The sequence below is a fragment of the Rutidosis leptorrhynchoides genome, chromosome 5 (genome assembly GCF_046630445.1).
Source record: "Rutidosis leptorrhynchoides isolate AG116_Rl617_1_P2 chromosome 5, CSIRO_AGI_Rlap_v1, whole genome shotgun sequence".
Taxonomy (NCBI): Eukaryota; Viridiplantae; Streptophyta; class Magnoliopsida; order Asterales; family Asteraceae; genus Rutidosis; species Rutidosis leptorrhynchoides.
The window spans coordinates 446,986,771-446,999,101 of record NC_092337.1 but is presented as its reverse complement, the minus strand read 5'-3'; the positions used below and the strand labels follow the sequence as shown (position 1 = coordinate 446,999,101).

At 36.0% G+C, this 12,331-nt stretch overlaps 1 non-coding gene across 1 annotated transcript; it reads right to left on the bottom strand.

Annotated features, from left to right (window-relative positions):
* Window positions 1-10,208: 10,208 nt before the first annotated feature.
* LOC139850904 (small nucleolar RNA R71) lies at window positions 10,209-10,315 on the bottom strand. Its single transcript, XR_011760280.1, has one exon. It is a non-coding gene; the product is annotated as a small nucleolar RNA R71 (small nucleolar RNA).
* Window positions 10,316-12,331: the final 2,016 nt, after the last annotated feature.

Below are 12,331 nucleotides of genomic sequence, written 5' to 3'. Positions count from 1 at the left end.
AATCATTAAGTTAGTAGTCTTGTTTTTACATATGTAGTTCATTGTTAAAATACTTAATGATATGTTTACTTATCATAGTATCATGTTAACTATATATATATATATCCATATATATGTCATCATATAGTTTTTACAAGTTTTAACGTTCGTGAATCACCGGTCAACTTGGGTGGTCAATTGTCTATATGAAACATATTTCAATTAATCAAGTCTTAACAAGTTTGATTACTTAACATGTTGGAAACATTTAATCATGTAAATATCAATCTCAATTAATATATATAAACATGGAAAAGTTCGGGTCACTACAGTACCTACCCGTTAAATAAATTTCGTCCCGAAATTTTAAGCTGTTGAAGGTGTTGACGAATCTTCTGGAAATAGATGCGGGTATTTCTTATTCATCTGATCTTCATGCTCCTAGGTGAACTCGGGTCCTCTACGAGCATTCCATCGAACCTTAACAATTGGTATCTTGTTTTGCTTAAGTCTTTTAACCTCACGATCCATTATTTCGACGGGTTCTTCGATGAATTGAAGTTTTTCGTTGATTTGGATTTCATCTAACGGAATAGTGAGATCTTCTTTAGCAAAACATTTCTTCAAATTCGAGACGTGGAAAGTGTTATGTACAGCCGCGAGTTGTTGAGGTAACTCAAGTCGGTAAGCTACTGGTCCGACACGATCAATAATCTTGAATGGTCCAATATACCTTGGATTTAATTTCCCTCGTTTACCAAATCGAACAACGCCTTTCCAAGGTGCAACTTTAAGCATGACCATCTCTCCAATTTCAAATTCTATATCTTTTCTTTTAATGTCAGCGTAGCTCTTTTGTCGACTTTGGGCGGTTTTCAACCGTTGTTGAATTTGGATGATCTTCTCGGTAGTTTCTTGTATAATCTCCGGACCCGTAATCTGTCTATCCCCCACTTCACTCCAACAAATCGGAGACCTGCACTTTCTACCATAAAGTGCTTCAAACGGCGCCATCTCAATACTTGAATGGTAGCTGTTGTTGTAGGAAAATTCTGCTAACGGTAGATGTCGATCCCAACTGTTTCCGAAATGAATAACACATGCTCGTAGCATGTCTTCAAGCGTTTGTATCGTCCTTTCGCTCTGCCCATCAGTTTGTGGATGATAGGCAGTACTCATGTCTAGACGAGTTCCTAATGCTTGCTGTAATGTCTGCCAGAATCTTGAAATAAATCTGCCATCCCTATCAGAGATAATAGAGATTGGTATTCCATGTCTGGAGATGACTTCCTTCAAATACAGTCGTGCTAACTTCTCCATCTTGTCATCTTCTCTTATTGGCAAGAAGTGTGCTGATTTGGTGAGACGGTCAACTATTACCCAAATAGTATCAAAACCACTTGCAGTCCTTGGCAATTTAGTGATGAAATCCATGGTAATGTTTTCCCATTTCCATTCCGGGATTTCAGGTTGTTGAAGTAGACCTGATGGTTTCTGATGCTCAGCTTTGACCTTAGAACACGTCAAACATTCTCCTACGTATTTAGCAACATCGGCTTTCATACCCGGCCACCAAAAATGTTTCTTGAGATCCTTGTACATCTTCCCCGTTCCAGGATGTATTGAGTATCTGGTTTTATGAGCTTTTCTAAGTACCATTTCTCTCTTATCTCCAAATTTTGGTACCCAAATCCTTTCAGCCCTATACCGGGTTCTGTCTTCCCGAATATTAAGATGCTTCTCCGATCCTTTGGGTATTTCATCCTTTAAATTTCCCTCTTTTAAAACTCCTTGTTGCGCCTCCTTTATTTGAGTAGTAATGTTATTATGAATCATTATATTCATAGATTTTACTCGAATGGGTTCTCTGTCCTTCCTGCTCAAGGCATCGGCTACCACATTTGCCTTCCCCGGGTGGTAACGAATCTCAAAGTCGTAATCATTCAATAATTCAATCCACCTACGCTGCCTCATATTCAGTTGTTTCTGATTAAATATGTGTTGAAGACTTTTGTGGTCGGTATATATAATACTTTTGACCCCATATAAGTAGTGCCTCCAAGTCTTTAATGCAAAAACAACCGCGCCTAATTCCAAATCATGCGTCGTATAATTTTGTTCGTGAATCTTCAATTGTCTAGACGCATAAGCAATCACCTTCGTTCGTTGCATTAATACACAACCGAGACCTTGCTTTGATGCATCACAATAAATCACAAAATCATCATTCCCTTCAGGCAATGACAATATAGGTGCCGTAGTTAGCTTTTTCTTCAATAACTGAAACGCTTTCTCTTGTTCATCATTCCATTCAAATTTCTTCCCTTTATGCGTTAATGCAGTCAAGGGTTTTGCTATTCTGGAAAAGTCTTGGATGAACCTTCTGTAGTAACCAGCTAGTCCTAAAAACTGGCGTATGTGTTTCGGAGTTTTCGGGGTTTCCCACTTTTCAACAGTTTCTATCTTTGCCGGATCCACCTTAATACCTTCTTTGTTCACTATGTGACCGAGGAATTGAACTTCTTCCAACCAAAATGCACACTTTGAAAACTTAGCGTACAATTCTTCCTTCCTCAATACTTCTAACACCTTTCTCAAATGTTCACCGTGTTCTTGGTCATTCTTTGAGTAAATAAGTATGTCATCAATGAAAACAATGACAAACTTGTCAAGGTATGGTCCACACACTCGGTTCATAAGGTCCATGAACACAGCTGGTGCATTAGTTAAACCAAACGGCATGACCATAAACTCGTAATGACCGTAACGTGTTCTGAAAGCAGTCTTTGGAATATCATCTTCTTTCACCCGCATTTGATGATACCCGGAACGTAAGTCAATCTTTGAATAAACAGACGAGCCTTGTAGTTGATCAAATAAGTCATCGATTCTCGGTAGTGGGTAGCGGTTCTTGATGGTAAGTTTGTTCAACTCTCGGTAGTCGATACACAACCTAAATGTACCATCTTTCTTCTTGACAAACAAAACAGGAGCTCCCCACGGTGATGTGCTTGGTCGAATGAAACCACGCTCTAAAAGTTCTTGTAATTGGCTTTGTAGTTCTTTCATCTCGCTGGGTGCGAGTCTGTAAGGAGCACGAGCTATTGGTGCAGCTCCTGGTACAAGATCTATTTGAAATTCAACGGATCGATGTGGGGGTAATCCCGGTAATTCTTTCGGAAATACATCGGGAAATTCTTTTGCAATGGGAACATCATTGATGCTCTTTTCTTCAGTTTGTACTTTCTCGACGTGTGCTAGAACAGCATAGCAACCTTTTCTTATTAGTTTTTGTGCCTTCAAATTACTAATAAGATGTAGCTTCGTGTTGCCCTTTTCTCCGTACACCATTAAGGGTTTTCCTTTTTCTCGTATAATGCGAATTGCATTTTTGTAACAAACGATCTCTGCTTTCACTTCTTTCAACCAGTCCATACCGATTATCACATCAAAACTCCCTAACTCTACTGGTATCAAGTCAATCTTAAATGTTTCACTAACCAGTTTAATTTCTCGATTCCGACATATATTATCTGCTGAAATTAATTTACCATTTGCTAATTCGAGTAAAAATTTACTATCCAAAGGCGTCAATGGACAACTTAATTTAGCACAAAAATCTCTACTCATATAGCTTCTATCCGCACCCGAATCAAATAAAACGTAAGCAGATTTATTGTCAATAAGAAACGTACCCGTAACAAGCTCCGGGTCTTCCTGTGCCTCTGCCGCATTAATATTGAAGACTCTTCCACGGCCTTGTCCATTCGTGTTCTCCTGGTTCGGGCAATTTCTAATAATGTGGCCCGGTTTTCCACATTTATAACAAACTACATTGGCATAACTTGCTCCGACACTACTTGCTCCGCCATTACTCGTTCCGACACCATTTGTTCCTTTCGTTCTATTAACCCCTGGTCCGTAGACCTCACACTTCGCCGCGCTATGACCATTTCTTTTACACTTGTTGCAAAATTTGGTGCAGAACCCCGAGTGATATTTTTCACACCTTTGGCATAGCTGCTTCTGATTGTTGTTGTTGTTGCGGTTATTATTGTTGTTGGGATGATTGTTGTAGTTGCTGTTACTGTTGTTGTTGTTGTTGTTGTTGGGCCGTTTGTTGTAGTTGCGATTGATGTTGCGATTGTTGGGATAATTGTTGCGATTGCTGTTGTTGTTGTATTGGTGATTCTTATCACCGTTTTCCTCCCACTTTCTTTTGACTTGCTTCACATTGGCCTCTTCAGCAGTCTGTTCTTTAATTCTTTCTTCAATCTGGTTCACTAGTTTGTGAGCCATTCTACATGCCTGTTGTATGGAGGCGGGCTCGTGTGAACTTATATCTTCTTGGATTCTTTCCGGTAATCCTTTCACAAATGCGTCGATCTTCTCTTCCTCATCTTCGAATGCTCCCGGACACAATAGGCACAATTCTGTGAATCGTCTTTCGTACGTGGTAATATCAAATCCTTGGGTTCGTAACCCTCTAAGTTCTGTCTTGAGCTTATTGACCTCGGTTCTGGGACGGTACTTCTCGTTCATCAAGTGCTTGAATGCTGACCACGGTAGTGCGTACGCATCGTCTTGTCCCACTTGCTCTAGATAGGTATTCCACCATGTTAACGCAGAACCTGTGAAGGTATGCGTAGCGTACTTCACTTTGTCCTCTTCAGTACACTTACTTATGGCAAACACCGATTCGACCTTCTCAGTCCACCGTTTCAATCCGATCGGTCCCTCGGTTCCATCAAATTCCAAAGGTTTGCAGGCAGTGAATTCTTTGTAGGTGCACCCTACACGATTTCCTGTACTGCTAGATCCAAGGTTATTGTTGGTATGTAGCGCAGCCTGTACTGCGGCTATGTTTGAAGCTAGAAAAGTACGGAATTCCTCTTCATTCATATTCACGGTGTGTCGAGTAGTCGGTGCCATTTCCTTCAAAATAGTCAAATGGAACAAGTTAATCATACAGAATATTAAGAGTAGTTAATAGTATTTCGTAGCATAATATGAACTCATTTATAAAAGCTTTTTCTTCATATTAGCGTTTTATAAGTTTAAATTCGGGTAGTACCTACCCGTTAAGTTCATACTTAGTAGCTAATATACAATTCAACTACTACAATTCTATATGAAAAACTGATTGTAATAATATTTCGCGTTCAAACTTTTATACAATATTTTACAAACTTACAATACCGCTTATTTTACATAAAGCATGAAATATAGCACACAATAACTTTGATACAAGATAGTTGTGAAGATAATTCTAGCTAGTACACAAGTCGTTCAGCAAAGGCAATAAAGACACGTAATTCATACATCCAGAAACAAGTCATGCATTCTGGTTTTACTAGGACTACTTCCCATCCTTGGTCTTGTGGAACATAACCGTTATGGCCGTTGATAAGACAGCGTGTTGTAACGTCGTCAAAGGGACGAGGGTTACGTAATGTCCAACAGTCCCGTAACAATCTAAAAACCTCATTTCTTACCCTAATTACCGACTCCGTCACTTGTGGAAACGTTTTGTTTAATAGTTGTAGCCCGATGTTCTTGTTCTCACTTTGGTGAGAAGCGAACATTACTAATCCGTAAGCATAACATGCTTCTTTATGTTGCATGTTAGCCGCTTTTTCTAAATCACGAAGTCCAACATTCGGATATATTGAGTCAAAATAATTTCTTAACCCATTGCGTAAAATAGCATTTGGGTTCCCCGCAATATATGCGTCAAAGTAAACACATCGTAACTTATGGATTTCCCAATGTGATATCCCCCATCTTTCGAACGAAAGCCTTTTATAAACCAAGGCATTCTTGGAACGTTCTTCGAATGTCTTACAAACTGATCTCGCCTTAAATAGTTGTGCCGAGGAATTCTGGCCGACTCTAGACAAGATTTCATCAATCATGTCTCCTGGTAGGTCTCTTAAAATATTGGGTTGTCTATCCATTTTGTGTTTTATACTGTAAAATAGACAAGAGTTAGATTCATAAAAAAAAATACTTATTAATACAAGCAATTTTTACATATATCATAAAGCATAAGCACAATATATTACATATATTACACCACACTAATACAACTATCTTATTCCGACTCGCTTGTTTCTTCTTCTTCGGTTTTGGTTCGTTTTGCAAAATTTCTATGGATATATGATGTTCCCCTAATACGAGGCGTCGTTATCCACATTGGTTTAGAAAAACCTGGTGGTTTAGAGGTTCCCGGGTCATTGTTACAACTTAAGGACTTCGGGGGTTGACGATACATATAAAGTTCATCGGGGTTGGAATTAGATTTCTCTATTTTTATGCCCTTTCCCTTATTATTTTCTTTTGCCTTTTTAAATTCAGTTGGGGTAATTTCTATAACATCATCGGAATTCTCGTCGGAATCCGATTCATCGGAGAATTGGTAATCCTCCCAATATTTTGCTTCCTTGGCGGAAACACCATTGACCATAATTAACCTTGGTCGGTTGGTTGAGGATTTTCTTTTACTTAACCGTTTTATTATTTCCCCCACCGGTTCTATTTCTTCATCCGGTTCCGATTCTTCTTCCGGTTCCGATTCTTCTTCCGGTTCCGACTCTTCTTCCGGTTCCTCTTCGGGAACTTGTGAATCAGTCCACGAATCATTCCAATTTACATTTGACTCTTCATTATTATTAGGTGAGTCAATGGGACTTGTTCTAGAGGTAGACATCTATCACATAATATCAAACACATTAAGAGATTAATATATCACATAATATTCATATGTTAAAAATATATAGTTTCCAACAAAAATGTTAAGCAATCATTTTTAAAGAAAACACGGTCGAAGTCCAGACTCACTAATGCATCCTAAAAAAACTCGATAAGACACACTAATGCAAAATTCTGGTTCTCTAAGACCAACGCTCGGATACCAACTGAAATGTCCCGTTCTTATTGATTAAAAACGTTCCATATTAATTGATTTCGTTGCGAGGTTTTGACCTCTATATGAGATGTTTTTCAAAGACTGCATTCATTTTTAAAACAAACCATAACCTTTATTTCATAAATAAAGGTTTAAAAAGCTTTACGTAGATTATCAAATAATGATAATCTAAAATATCCTGTTTACACACGACCATTACATAATGGTTTACAATACAAATATGTTACATCGAAATCAGTTTCTTGAATGCAGTTTTTACACAATATCATACAAACATGGACGCCAAATCTTGTCCTTATTTTAGTATGCAACAGCGGAAGCTCTTAATATTCACCTGAGAATAAACATGCTTTAAACGTCAACAAAAATGTTGGTGAGTTATAGGTTTAACCTATATATATCAAATCGTAACAATAGACCACAAGATTTCATATTTCAATACACATCCCATACATAGAGATAAAAATCATTCATATGGTGAACACCTGGTAACCGACAATAACACGATGCATATATAAGAATATCCCCATCATTCCGGGACACCCTTCGGATATGATATAAATTTCGAAGTACTAAAGCATCCGGTACTTTGGATGGGGTTTGTTAGGCCCAATAGATCTATCTTTAGGATTCGCGTCAATTAGGGTGTCTGTTCCCTAATTCTTAGATTACCAGACTTAATAAAAAGGGGCATATTCGATTTCGATAATTCAACCATAGAATGTAGTTTCACGTACTTGTGTCTATTTTGTAAATCATTTATAAAACCTGCATGTATTCTCATCCCAAAAATATTAGATTTTAAAAGTGGGACTATAACTCACTTTCACAGATTTTTACTTCGTCGGGAAGTAAGACTTGGCCACTGGTTGATTCACGAACCTATAACAATATATACATATATATCAAAGTATGTTCAAAATATATTTACAACACTTTTAATATATTTTGATGTTTTAAGTTTATTAAGTCAGCTGTCCTCGTTAGTAACCTACAACTAGTTGTCCACAGTTAGATGTACAGAAATAAATCGATAAATATTATCTTGAATCAATCCACGACCCAGTGTATACGTATCTCAGTATTGATCACAACTCAAACTATATATATTTTGGAATCAACCTCAACCCTGTATAGCTAACTCCAACATTCACATATAGAGTGTCTATGGTTGTTCCGAAATATATATAGATGTGTCGACATGATAGGTCGAAACATTGTATACGTGTCTATGGTATCTCAAGATTACATAATATACAATACAAGTTGATTAAGTTATGGTTGGAATAGATTTGTTACCAATTTTCACGTAGCTAAAATGAGAAAAATTATCCAATCTTGTTTTACCCATAACTTCTTCATTTTAAATCCGTTTTGAGTGAATCAAATTGCTATGGTTTCATATTGAACTCTATTTTATGAATCTAAATAGAAAAAGTATAGGTTTATAGTCGGAAAAATAAGTTACAAGTCGTTTTTGTAAAGGTAGTCATTTCAGTCGAAAGAACGACGTCTAGATGACCATTTTAGAAAACATACTTCCACTTTGAGTTTAATCATAATTTTTGGATATAGTTTCATGTTCATAATAAAAATCATTTTCTCAGAATAACAACTTTAAAATCAAAGTTTATCATAGTTTTTAATTAACTAACCCAAAACAGCCCGCGGTGTTACTACGACGGCGTAAATCCGGTTTTACGGTGTTTTTCGTGTTTCCAGGTTTTAAATCATTAAGTTAGCATATCATATAGATATAGAACATGTGCTTAGTTGATTTTAAAAGTCAAGTTAGAAGGATTAACTTTTGTTTGCGAACAAGTTTAGAATTAACTAAACTATGTTCTAGTGATTACCAGTTTAAACCTTCGAATAAGATAGCTTTATATGTATGAATCGAATGATGTTATGAACATCATTACTACCTTAAGTTCCTTGGATAAACCTACTGGAAAAGAGAAAAATGGATCTAGCTTCAACGGATCCTTGGATGGCTCGAAGTTCTTGAAGCAGAATCATGACACGAAAACAAGTTCAAGTAAGATCATCACTTGAAATAAGATTGTTATAGTTATAGAAATTGAATCAAAGTTTGAATATGATTATTACCTTGTATTAGAATGATAACCTACTGTAAGAAACAAAGATTTCTTGAGGTTGGATGATCACCTTACAAGATTGGAAGTGAGCTAGCAAACTTGAAAGTATTCTTGATTTTATATAACTAGAACTTGTAGAATTTATGAAGAACACTTAGAACTTGAAGATAGAACTTGAGAGAGATCAATTAGATGAAGAAAATTGAAGAATGAAAGTGTTTGTAGGTGTTTTTGGTCGTTGGTGTATGGATTAGATATAAAGGATATGTAATTTTGTTTTCATGTAAATAAGTCATGAATGATTACTCATATTTTTGTAATTTTATGAGATATTTCATGCTAGTTGCCAAATGATGGTTCCCACATGTGTTAGGTGACTCACATGGGCTGCTAAGAGCTGATCATTAGAGTGTATATACCAATAGTACATACATCTAAAAGCTGTGTATTGTACGAGTACGAATACGGGTGCATACGAGTAGAATTGTTGATGAAATTGAACGAGGATGTAATTGTAAGCATTTTTGTTAAGTAGAAGTATTTTGATAAGTGTATTGAAGTCTTTCAAAAGTGTATAAATACATATTAAAACACTACATGTATATACATTTTAACTGAGTCGTTAAGTCATCGTTAGTCGTTACATGTAAATGTTGTTTTGAAACCTTTAGGTTAACGATCTTGTTAAATGTTGTTAACCCAATGTTTATAATATCAAAAGAGATTTTAAATTATTATATTATCATGATATTATGATGTACGAATATCTATTAATATGATATATATATATATATTAAATGTCGTTACAACGATAATCATTACATATATGTCTCGTTTCAAAATCATTAAGTTAGTAGTCTTGTTTTTACATATGTAGTTCATTGTTAATATACTTAATGATATGTTTACTTATCATAGTATCATGTTAACTATATATATATATATATCCATATATATGTCATCATATAGTTTTTACAAGTTTTAACGTTCGTGAATCACCGGTCAACTTGGGTGGTCAATTGTCTATATGAAACATATTTCAATTAATCAAGTCTTAACAAGTTTGATTGCTTAACATGTTGGAAACATTTAATCATGTAAATATCAATCTCAATTAATATATATAAACATGGAAAAGTTCGGGTCACTACATTTTAGCTGAGAAATTTCTTAAAAGATTCTTTCTGGCATCTAAAGCCGTGAGACTTCAAGGAGAAATTGTTACGTTCACACAGAAGCCAAATGAAACTCTATATGAGGCATGGACAAGATTTGGAAAGTTGTTGAGAGGATGTCCTCAACACGGTTTAGACACTTATCAAATAGTACAAATATTCTACCAAGGATGCGACATTACTACACAAAAAGACATCGACATAGCAGCTGGTGGTTCCATTATGAAGAAAACCGCAACTGAAGCTTACAAAATTATTGATAACACAGCCTCCTACTCACATGAGTGGCACCAAGAAAAAGACATCGTTAGATCATCTAAAACGGCTAGAGCCGATTCTAGCCATGACTTTGATTCCATTTCTGCAAAGTTAGATGCTTTCGAGAGATGAATGGAAAAGATGACTAAAGATATTCACGCAATACGAATTAGTTGTGAGCAGTGTGGAGGACCAAATTTGACAAAAGATTATCTCAGTATTGAACAAACAATGGAAAAAAGAGAGAATGTTTCATATATGAACCAAAGGCCTGGAAATAATTATCAAAATAATTATCAACCGCCAAGACCAAATTACAATAAAAATCAGAATTATAACCGAAATGTTCCATACAACATCCAACAAGGTCCTAGCAATCAACAAGTATCTAACAATACTTACAATCAGCAAAGAACTATTTTTCTAAATAAACCACCACAAACCGATGATAAAAAGCCAAATTTAGAAGATATGATATCGAAGCTAGTTGAATCTCAAATGCAGTTTTTCATATCTCAGAAACAAACTAATGAACAAAATACTCAAGCATTTAGAAATCAACAAGCTTCAATCCAAAATTTAGAACAAGAAGTGAGCAACCTAGCAAGGTTGATAGGTGAAAGAAAACCGGGGAGTCTACCCAGCGATACACATGCTTACCCCCGGAATAAAACAGCTAAAGCCATTACCACGAGAAGTGGTATTACACTTAAACTACCTGAAATACCTGTAATTTCTGATGACGCTATTCCTACTACACATGCACCACAACCTGAGCAAGAGAAGGAAACAGAACCGATAGTTGAAAAGGTTAATGAAGATAACATAGTTAAGGCAAAACCTTATGTTAAACCATACCAACCACCACTTCCTTACCCCAGTAAAATGAGAAAAGAAAGACTTGGAGCTGAGCAATCCAAATTCTTGGATATGTTTAAACAAATAAATGTCAATTTTCCTTTCATTGATGTGATTTCAGGAATACCAAGGTATGCTAAATTCCTGAAAGATCTAATCACAAATAGAAAGAAAATGGAAGAACTCTCGGCTGTTACTATGAATGCTAATTGTTCTGCAGTGCTATTGAATAAGATACCAGAAAAATTATCAGATCCAGGAAGTTTCACAATTTCATGTTTTCTGGGTAGTCTTAGTTCAATAGAAGCATTGGCAGACTTAGGTGCTAGTATAAATTTAATGCCGTATTCACTATACGCTAAACTAGACCTTGGAGAATTGAAACCAACACGAATAAGCATACAACTAGCCGATCGATCAGTAAAATATCCTAGAGGGATAATGGAAAACATGCTAGTTAAAGTTGGTACTTTAGTATTTCCAGTAGACTTTGTTATTCTGGACATGGAAGAAGATTCTCGAGTTCCTCTCATATTAGGAAGGTCATTTTTAAACACGGCTAAAGCAATAATAGACGTGTTCGGTAAGAAACTGACCCTAAGTATAGAGGACGAGAGTGTTACCTTTTCTGTTGATAGAGCCATGCAACAACCGCAATCTGCAGATGATACATGTTGTTATATTCAAACTATAGATTCACATGCATAATTGTTACAAGAATTTCCAGAATTACAAGGAACAGGAGAATGTTCTTTAGGAGAAGGAACTGAACCAATTGATGAAGCTGAAATGTTAGCTACACTTATGGCTAATGATTACGAACCAACAACAGAAGAACTTCAAATGTTAAAAGAGGAAGACAGATATCGATACAAATCATCGATAGAAGAACCACCGATATTAGAGTTAAAGCCACTTCCAAACCATTTGGAATACACTTATTTACATGGTGAATCTGAATTACCTGTAATAATATCGTCTTCTCTTACTGAAAATGAAAAATCTCAACTCATTTATGTGCTAAAAGCTCATAA